Raw genomic sequence first — 11,212 nt, 5'->3', positions numbered from 1 at the left:
CTCCATACTCCTACCCAGTCTGTGGCCAAGGTTTCATCTGCAATCATACAGGAAGACCTAAGTGGAAAATTTCCAACCTTGAAATCAGAAATGGACAAACTCATGACAGAGGTCAAATTAAAGATTTCAAAGGAAATTGAAAGAGTCAAGGCTACCTTGCTGTATGAGGTGGATGTGATTCTAATGTAGTGCCAGTTGGAGATTCATCGAGACACTTGGAACCTACAACCACACTCACCAGGGAATTGCCCGCACTTGACTCCAGCTTTCAAAACCATCCTATCATCAGCCCAGCAACCTACCAGGTTCACAAGTTCCAACCAAATCTTCTCACTTCTAAGCTGTATTCCTCCCCTTCATCAACAAGCAGTCATGCTTTCACAACCTTCCAGTCATCTGTCATGCCACCACCAACTCTCAGGCGTACTCCTCAACCAGACAGATGTTCCTAAACAATGGGTTCACATCACTGCAAACCTTAAACCATTTTACATTTATGCATTTGGCAGACGCTTTTTATCCAAAGCGACTTACAGTGCAATTATTACAGGGACAATCCCCCCAGAGCAACCTGGAGTTAAGTGCATTGCTCAAGGACACAATGGTGGTGGCTGTGGGGTTAGAACCTGTGACCTTCTGATTAACCTGTGACCTTCTGATTAACAGCCCTGTGCATTAGCCACTACACCACCACCGCTCAGTACTATCACACTGAGTGGCTCAACAAGGTTGCATTCTGACCAACAATGTGGACTAATGTGAAGAACTTTGTCAAGGGCTGCAGGAAGTGTCAGCATGACACCCTTCTCTCCCAACAAAGATCTTATCATATTTTCTCTGTGTACGGATATGACATTAACACGCATGAGACATGGTTTATAAGATGGATTTTTGTTGCACTCTCTTATTAATAACATTTTGTTATTTTATTAATTAAAAAAAAAAGTCACATAGTGTAGCTTTAAGTTTATCTGCAGCTACTTGATATTTATTGCTCTACTATATACTATTGTTGTACATATTAAAAACTTCTAAATTATTGTCTTATTATAAAAATTTATAAAACTCACAAAAATATAAAATTTACTCATTTTAATCAATATATTGAATTATTCCTGCAGGAAGTTCATTTTACTTTGCACTTGTTCACACCTTTGCGAGTTAGAGTTATAACTTGGCATCACGTATTTTAAAAACTGCACAAGATACATGATAAAGGACAAAGCCGTTCATCTAGTGCATGTTTATGTAGAAAAATATATTTACATCCAGATAGGCACATGAAGGTGTCCTGTGTAATTCCCCTTAAAAGTGTTGATGAATTTCCCATGACAGGCACCTCTCCCCTCTTTAAATGTGTGACTGACTGTGAGTACCAGTGGGCGGAGCCAAGGGTGCAATGATGAAAAAAGTGGGTGCTTCTCAATCGGAAGTCTGCAGGCTCGTTAGGTTGGAAATCTCGGCTGCCACATCATCAAGCACTGTCGAAGGCCGTCTCAATTGTGAGGACACTTGGAAGGGAGCCTCGTTTTGCAGACTTCATTTGCCATATTTTGGAGGGTGCATCAAGTGCATCCTCGTGGCCTTCAATCAGGGTTTGCCCAAGCCTTTATGTGGCCCTAAGCTGAATTTGTATCGGGGGCCCCTTGTGCAATTTTATTAGTTGTAGCTGTGTTGCTTACAACATACCAATGTCTGCCTGGCATGATTTTACCCTTCTACGGTTTTAAATGTAACAGTAGCACACCTATATTTACACAATCCTGTTGATCCTCTGTTACCAGTTTTGTGTACTTCCTAGAGAACAATTTGCAGCAAAAGCTGTAGACAGTATCATTTCTTTTTGAATAAGTGAGCCAGCTCCACTTACATTATTTCCCCATTAATTAACTTTCTGTAGGTGTAGTGGAAGCTTCGGCCATCAGGTTTTTCAGGGAATGTGAAGTTTTCCTTTATAGGCAGTGGCCCTCTGCTTACCAGATCAGTCCTTTCTGAGTCAGACAGAATAGATGACCACATCAGTGGATGCACGTGCTGGGAAGTGCTCCTCGCCTGCAGAGGATGGACCTGATGAAAGATGAAAATAATAATAATAAAAGCTAGCCATGTTAGATGTCATATTAGAAGGTAATGCAACTGTCTGTCAAAAACAAAGGCATGGTTTATCCATATAAATATAATGATCTGGGATTGTTGAAAAATCATCATCAGATGTAGCACTGGCACTCGGGGCAGGTGGCGTTGGTTGTGCCCCACATCCAAAATATTTCAACAGTGCTTCTAGGGAAGTTTCATAAGAGTTCATATTTGACAGAATATATGACAAAATATGTTATTTTCTCAACACAAATTATTATACACAGCAGCAAGCCATCTGTACACCTAAACAACAACTCTTAATCTATAACAAGCTAACTGAGGCATGATGATATTGGAATATAATAGCAAAGACCTCAAAATGGTAGACTAATGTAAATAATGTTAAGTTGTTATCAGTACCAAGTTTATGGAACAGAAGCTTATTTTTATTACAAAATATATACCCATAATTTTTACACAGAAGACAAAAACTTTAATCAAAAACTTGTATTGATAATATATTAAGATGTCAAGGCTATTTACGGATGATTAATCAAACTTTCCTAAAAAAGAAGATATGCTACATAGGCAGCTAATGTTAGCTCGTAACAAAGCCTACTATGTACTAGGTACTTTCCATACCTTTATCGTGATGTTTTTTCTCTTCCTCTGTTTTCTACTTTTTCCTTTTCTCTGCACCAGAGGGATATGTCCATTTTGTGACATTGCTGTTTTGCTGTCTGAATGTGCTTGCATCCTGCAGCCCGTTAACATAATATTGCATTTAATATTGTGTTGTATAATTACCATTGTCCACTGACAGTATAATCACCAAAAAAAATAAATAATAATTAAGCTGTCATTTCATGTGCTCTTGGGGGCCCCCTGGTGGCCACCGGGGCCCTAAGCAGCCGCTTAGTTCGCTTATGCCTGCCTTCAATCACCCACAATCTTTTGCACATGTCCCAAATTATTTTTAAAAAAAAGGGTAGAAAATGAGACACATGACCACGGAGGCAGAAAACTTTATGATGCAGCTTACTTTTTTCTCTCTCTTTTCAAGTTTTTATTTGCTATGACAATATCTAGAAAAATACAAAAGTGCAAGTAATATAGACAATATAACAAATTAGAAGATACAAAGCACCAAATAAAATAATAATAATAATAATAATTAATTACATTAATTTTAAAAGCTTAAAATCTTTATAGTTTTTACAAGTCTAGGGTTCAGTTTTTTTTATTATTGAAAGGATTTAAATAAAAACGCGATTTAGATTTAGAGAAAATTATTTAGAGATTAAGGACATATTTCTCGTTTTCTGAAGTATAAGGGTTTTCTTAATTAAAATATCACATGGTTCTAAGCAAGAAACAGCCGGAGGCCATTCGACACATCTTGCCCCACCACAGCTCAAGATCGCGCGTTCTGTCTGCTCGCCGAGGGCGTCCCCCTGTGGCGGTGAAACCCCAGGCAGGGGCCCAGCTCTTAGCAACAGCGTAGAGCTCCCTGCAGGAAGCGGACACCCCCCGTCTCACAAACCACCTCCCAGACCCAGAAGACAAAGCAAGACTGTCTCTTTCTAGTGTTGAACCCTGAGGAGGAGTCTAGCCTAAAGCCTCAGAAGGACTGGTCTAGGAAGGACACAGCCTAACACAGCCCCTCTGGCTCCGAACTCAGTGGAGGAAGTTTGCAGCCAGACCCACCACAGGCACCTACTTGCCTGTACTGGAACAGATGCTCCACAGATTCTGATTATTGATGTGATATATAGCCCCATTTTTTAGTGATTCATCATTCCTTCCATTTAGTTTTGCAACTACAAAATTCACTTTTAAAAGTTATTTCAATTTTGCCAAATGTTTTTCTCTACACAGTGTTAATATGGCAACAAGTAAACAAATGAAGTTTTGTCTTAACAGTGTGTGCATATATTTAACCCTTTCCAGCCTGAGCCCAAAATCCCAAAAATTATATTCTGTGCCAGAATAATGTATTCAAATTCATATTATATTCATATTCAAATAACATTACACACCTGAACTCTATATACCATTTTGAAGTGAACTAGGGCTTTCAAATGAAATAAATATATGTATGATTATTTAAGGCTAATCATCCTTTTCAATAAGATTTCATGTGCCAGAATAATGTATTCAAATTCATATTATATTCATATTCAAATAACATTACACACCTGAACTCTATATACCATTTTGAAGTGAACTAGGGCTTTCAAATGAAATAAATATATGTATGATTATTTAAGGCTAATCATCCTTTTCAATAAGATTTCACACAGCAATTTTTACAAAAATCTTCTCTGGCCACCATACTTCCTTAGACAACTGCATTTTCAACCATTTTAATTACAAACTAGAGGGAAACCTAGAGTTTATAAAATACACAGAATTTTGTGGACAATGTAGAATAGCAGACAGATTAGAAATATAATCTATTATTTAAAAGTGAATTTTGAAGGACACATGACAGTGAAATTGAAGGACACAAACACTGATATGTACATTGTATGTGTTCTATAAAACACTCACTTTATTTAATTTGAACATTAGAATTACACACGAATTACACAGCAAAACATACAAAATCAAACTTTTGAACTTTCTACAGTAAATACATTTATAATAAAGAGTGCAGGAATCCATAAATACTCAACAACTGCAATACCTGTGGAGAGAATAGAGGGAGAAAAGAGGGGAGGGGGAGAACAACACCAGTAAACACAGCTCAGTCTAGGCCTCTTTGCGAAACTGGTCACACTCAGCAGATTGCCAAGACTGAAAACAGTTCCTATCGCAAACCAAGCAAAGCCTTTTGCCATTACATTTCGGCGCGGCAACAAGCTACTTTAGTTATATTTTCAGTCCTAATTTTCTGATAGCATATCCAAAATCTCTTAGAGGAATCTTCAAATGTAGGGACATGGGCTGTGTGGAATGATGACGAAGGAGCGACTACAGGCTTTAGTGTTTGCAAAGGGAAACTTGCTAGAAAGCATAAACACTTTCCTGACTCGGTTTCTTATCCCTCATACTCTGACATCGATTCACAGGCATCAAAACCTCTCACATTTAAGCCTAGCCATGCAAAAAATAGCAGGTGCATCTAAGTCAATACCAAATGGATGCTAGGCTTAAATGGGAGAGGTTTTGGTGCCTGTGAATCGATGTCAGAGTATGAGGGATAAGAAACCGAGTCAGGGAAGTGTTTACACTTTCTAGCTGACTTGGGACCTGTGCGAGGATGTATGGCCTAACTTTCTTTGATGTGAAGTAACTTTACAGAATCTGGAGAACAATGTTTCAAAGAACTCTTTGCCAACTGGCTCTGTAATAAATAAATAATAATCTATTGAATTGTGTACAGGCTGAACAGTCACAGTTTATTGGCAGTGTTGTGAAGAAAAAGAATCACATCCACCATTGAAGGCTTCACTTGCTGTTCTCCTCTCCTCCAGCGTCCTCCCTGCTGTGCTGAAAACGCATTTGCTTCTACTGCTGCTTGCAGGTATGCTCAACACATGACAGGCGAGTCTTGACAACAAAGGAAGGTTCTTCTCATGTTCACTCCACCAACCCAGCAAATCTCAGTCTTCATATTCCGTGCTGGGGTCAAGGTTGAGGTATATGTGAACCTCATCCACAGCTTTGTCCACTCCAATTCTGACATTGTTCTTTTTTTTGCTGCTTGATAGCTTGCGATCCAAGTGGCACTGGCAGATGGTGGCTTGATAAGGTATGTCAGTGCTTACTGGCTGGGAATGACGCGTCAGCTTCTCGTGCCACAAAACAAGGTAAAAAGTTGGATATTGATCACCTTCCAACTCCTGCTGGGATTCATAGAAGGGTTGGAGAAAAACTACCAAAAAATCAAGAACATCTGGGGACACATCAGCCATTCTTTGGCCTTCTCCATGGCTCTCCAGCTTTTCCAGTAGTTCAGCATACACATCCTTGATAGACTTGAGTGTGAGAAATACAGTGCTGTAACATGTTTCTCCCATCTGCAGAATGGTCTTGGATAACTGGCTTGCCAGACCGCTTTGTTTCATGAACCGGACAACTTTCTTGACAGCCAGCAACGTTGCACCAACCTCTGGGACTGTTACTGTCAATTCAGTGGTGTCCAAGGCATGTCGGAGGACGGTGTTGTAGATGTGATCCTGATAGTCCAAGCGCCGGTAAGGTTGTAATGCAGCAACAATATTCAAATCTTGGTCTGTTACCCACACCACCTTAATCATTACAGAGGGATCAAACTTCAGAACTGACACAAGCTGCTGTTTTAGCATCATTGTGAGGGAACATAGCAGTTGTGTGTACATTACTCTTCAACTTGAAATCTGATATTATCTAGTGACATGTAATTGCCATGTAACTGACCTTGCGGTAATCATCAGTCCACATGTCTGTGGTCATCCCAACATTAACTGAACACATTACCTCTTTTATCTCAGCAACAATCGCTTCTCTTTTTGTTGTTGCCTTTTCGTGGTATCTGCGAGAGACAGTCATGGGGTCAGGCAGCAACTTTTAAGCGTTAATTAGTTGCTGGGCTAACTTTATAAATCCGCCTCCAGCCACCGCTTGAAATGGCCATATGTCTTTGCAGCTGAAATCCACACACTTCTCGGTGACTTGGAATCTGGCATTAGCTGGCACTGGCTTCGAGAACAACTCAGACATTGATAACTGTCTCGTGCTAGTAGAGCTAGCTGTAGCGCAGCCATGCTCAACATGCCGTTGTAGTTGAGATGTTCCTATTTTTATGCTGTCATGAGCAAGAATAGTTTAGCAAATTCTGCAATGCACATGACCAATTGGCTCCTTGTTTGTTGTGGTAATTAAATCGAAATTCTTCCAAAATGAAGCTATTTCATTGCTCTGCATGGTCAACTGTGAACTGTCACGTGTATGCTAATGCACATGTACATGCATATAGGCTATGTATAATATTTATAATATTAATTATAGTATTATAATATATTATATTATGTATAATTATAGGCTATATATTACTTGTATTATTTTAGTGCACGATTATGGGCTCAATGAAAGGAGAGAAGTTAAAGGAGCCCAAGATCGAACCGAGCGCTATCTATTAAAAAATAAATTGGCCCGACCTGAATTGACTCAGCGCGTCAGGCTCCGTCGGGACCCGACGGGCTTGCAGACCTCTACCTACATGTTGATATCAGACACACTGATAGGATCTGTGAAGTTCTCCGCATATTGTGTGTATATATAACCGCATTTAAAAAAATGTCTTATCGGATGCTTTTTTTTCCTTCATTTTAAATATGATTTTTCATTTTATTTTTGTTTTAATTTATTTAATTTATATTGTTTTCAATTTAAACCACTCTGAACCGGTGAATTTTAAACTTTAGTTTTAGTGCAGTGGTTGATTGACAGGCTAGGCGAGGTGCTTTGCTGCTGCCAGGATGCAGTCCCCATTTAGGTCTGTATTTAGTGCTGCTGACCACATGTGATCCAATCACCAGAAAAGTATCGTAATATCAGGTGGAATGGGGTCATTGATGCTACAGTAGACTATGTGTTTACTAAGGTGTTCTGTATAGTTGCTGGGGCATGCTATGCAGTTGTCAAGGTGATCTGCTGTGTGTTTGGGCTCATTGTTACAGTGTGTGGTTGTCAGGTTGCTGTTGTTAAGGTCTTTTAACTGTGTTTTTAGTACATAGCCATGCAGTTGCTAGTGTGTTCTGGGTGGTTACTAATTGGCCCAAATGAAGAGAGCCCACTCCACAAGTTTCTGTTCTGGTCAATAAAAATGTCTCAGCTTCCTCCTTCAAAATTACACTTTTTTTGGACTGTTTTTTGTTTTTTTTAAATCATAATATGTCTAATCCACATATGTTTAACACATTGTCAATATAAACACTATTTCAGTAATGTTGTGGTTTAAACTGTGTCCAAGTCCTCCAGGAAAATGTGTAAGTTCAGAAGTCATAGTTTCAATGTAATGAGTGTTCAAGTGATTTTAGTTTGACCGAATGGGCCCGTTTCAAAATATTTCATCTTTTTCACGTTCTGTAAAAGCGGATTTTTGGAAAGATTTATTCTTCATCAATAGGACACAAATGCATTCAATACAACAGTACAGTCACCAGTTTGCTCGATTCTTGCCATGCTTCTTAAATTGACATGCCACCATCTCAGAAAATCTGCACTTCAAGAAATTCTCACTGGATTTACGACTTTGTGGTGTGTTCATATCCACAAATCTGATAAATATGATCATTCTGAAGTGACTTGAATGCTTCATTAAAGGGATAGTTTAGGCATGCGTCTGTCAAGAATGACAATGCTTGGGTAGTTCACATTAGTCCATGTTGGTTAACTTCATCCGTCTTTCCCTCAACTTTAGAAGGTTGTTGGCGTAGTCTAGTTGTCTTCCTTTGTGAAGTTGAGCCCTCCACTGATCCCGATTCCTTGATGCTACGGTCCATGATTCAGGTTGAATGCCAAAGTCCACAAGATCTCTTTTGAGTACATCTTTAAAGCGAAGCTTTGGTCTACCAGTGTGACGAGTTCCCTCTTCCAGAACGCCATGGAGGATAGAATGAGGGATGCAGGAAGGTGGCATTCTGTTTACATGTCCTGCCCATCTAAGAAGAGTAAATTTGAGCCTAGATGATAGAGGTTCTGAATTAGTTATCTTAAAGAGTTCCTCGTTTGTCATCTTGTCCTCCCAGGTTTTTCCTATGATGAACCGTAGGTTTCTGGTGTGAAAAGCACTGAGTCTACTTTCTTGTGGGCGATAGGTTGGCCAGCTTTCTGCTCCGTAGAGGAGAATACTCAGGACACAGGCTTCATAGATTCTGCCTTTAGTTCGGACGGACAGGTACTTATTCCGCCAAACTCGTTTAGTGAGTCTTCCGAAGGTAGAAGCCGCTTTACCAATTCTGGCACCCAATTCAAGATCAAGTGTCACACTTCGAGTTATTGTAGAACCCAAATAAGTGAACTTCTCAACTTCTTTAAGTGGGGTCTTATTGATTGTAAATGTATGAAAGTCATGGACATGTGACATTGTAACAGTCTTTTCCATGTTTATGGTGAGTCCAAATTTGTCACATGATTCGGCTAATCGATCTATCAGGATTTGAAGCTGATCTGGAGATGACGGGCATAACGCAGCATCATCGGCGTAGAGTAGTTCATGCACAACAAATTGCTGGGTCTTTGTTTTAGCTTTAAAACGAGACAGATGGAAGAAATTACCATCGTTACGTGACAATAGAGAGACACCAGTGTTGTTGTCCAGGTCTTCGTATGCTCTTTTGACTACATATGAGAAGTAAATACCAAACAGTGTAGGCGCTAATACACAGCCCTGTTTTACACCTCGTTTGATGGGAAACGTATCAGACAGCTCACCATCAAACTTCACCCTACCCAGCATACCGTCATGAAATGACTGAATCAGTAGGAGTAGAGTAGGTGGACAGCCAGCTTTCTCAAGGACCTGGAAAAGAGATTTTCTGTCCACATAGTCAAAAGCTTTTGTTAGGTCAACAAAAGCCATGTAAAGCGGTTGCCGCTGCTCTCGTGACTTCTCTTGCAGTTGTCGGACAGCAAAGATCATATCAGTAGTTGATCGCTGTGGTCGGAACCCGGACTGCGATTCTGGATATGCATCTTCAGCGATTTCCTGCAAACGTTTCAGTAGAATACGAGCTAGTACTTTGCCAGTGACAGACAGCAATGAAATACCTCGATAACTGTTACAGTCACCACGATCGCCTTTGTTCTTATAAAGAGTGGTGATCGTTGCATCTTTGAAATCTTGTGGTACTTGTTTGGCATGCCAGCATTTCAGAATGAGTTGATGAAGATGACTGGCTAATGGGATTAGACCCGCTTGTAGCAGCTCACTTGGTATTTCATCTGCACCTGGTGCCTTTCCTTTATTCATACTTTCAATGGTGGATAACACCTCAGCAATGTCAGGTTCATCATCAAGGTGATTACGGATTTGAGATTGAGGCAGGTTTAAGAGAGTCTGACGGCGTTTCCCTCTGCTCCATATACTGTAGCTCGTTGTAGTGCTCTATCCATCTTTTAAGTTTAAAGGGATAGTTCACTCAAAAAATTTTAATTCTCTCATCGTTTTTGCATCCTCATTCAATCCCAGATATGTATGACTTTCTCTGTTCTGTAGGTCCTTTCAAAGTAAGTGAATGGTGGCCAGACAATTGAAGCTCTAAAAAAGCAAACTAAGGATGCATAAAAGTAATCCATACGACTCCAGTGGTTTAATCAATGTCTTCTGATCCTGACTGAAGACTGCAATGGTAACATGTAGAGTAAAAAAGGAGTTATATTTTGGTCTCCTCTCCCCCAAAATCAACTGGATCTCTTCAGAAGACCACTGGAGTCTGATGGATTACTTTAATGCTACCTTTAATTCCTTTTTGGAGCTTCAAAGTTCTGGTCACCATTCACTTGCATTGTTTGGACTAAAAGGGATGAGAAGTTCTTATGATAATCTTTCTTTGTGTTCAGCAGAATCTGGGATGGCATGAGAGTGAGTAAATGTTGAGCACTGGCAATTAATATATTTCCATGGGTTTAATTAGCTGTTCCATAATTTATAAGATTTATTTGTACTTTTGATACTTAATATACGCATTACATCACATTATTAAAATAAGATACTTGATAAAGTAACTTATTTTACATTTATTTAAATATTTTTATACAACTGACATGGTCTAGTAGCAAAGTTCATCAACTGTTCCATTCTCCTCCTTTTAGTAAAATAAATAAACTAATAGAGACTTTGATGTTTTCGATGATATGGTTAGGGGCCAGGGTAACCTAACCTAAAATAAAGTCTGTCAACATACACTACATGGACAAAAGTACAGTATGTGGACACAACGTTGTAATTAGCAAGCCTTTTTAATTCCAGTTAAGATTAATCCAAATGCTACGGCATAGAAAAATAAACAAATCTTGTTCTGTTTATTGTATAGATAAACAGTAGCATGTATAAGTTAAATCTGAATAGGTCTTCTGTATTATTTATAAATATGAATACATTAAAAAAGTGAAACATTTTTTTCTTTAACAAACATTCTCAGAT

Source organism: Xyrauchen texanus, chromosome 48, assembly GCF_025860055.1.
Source record: "Xyrauchen texanus isolate HMW12.3.18 chromosome 48, RBS_HiC_50CHRs, whole genome shotgun sequence".
NCBI classification, from domain to species: Eukaryota; Metazoa; Chordata; class Actinopteri; order Cypriniformes; family Catostomidae; genus Xyrauchen; species Xyrauchen texanus.
The sequence above is the reverse complement of the archived record's forward strand: the minus strand, read 5'-3'. Positions refer to the sequence as shown.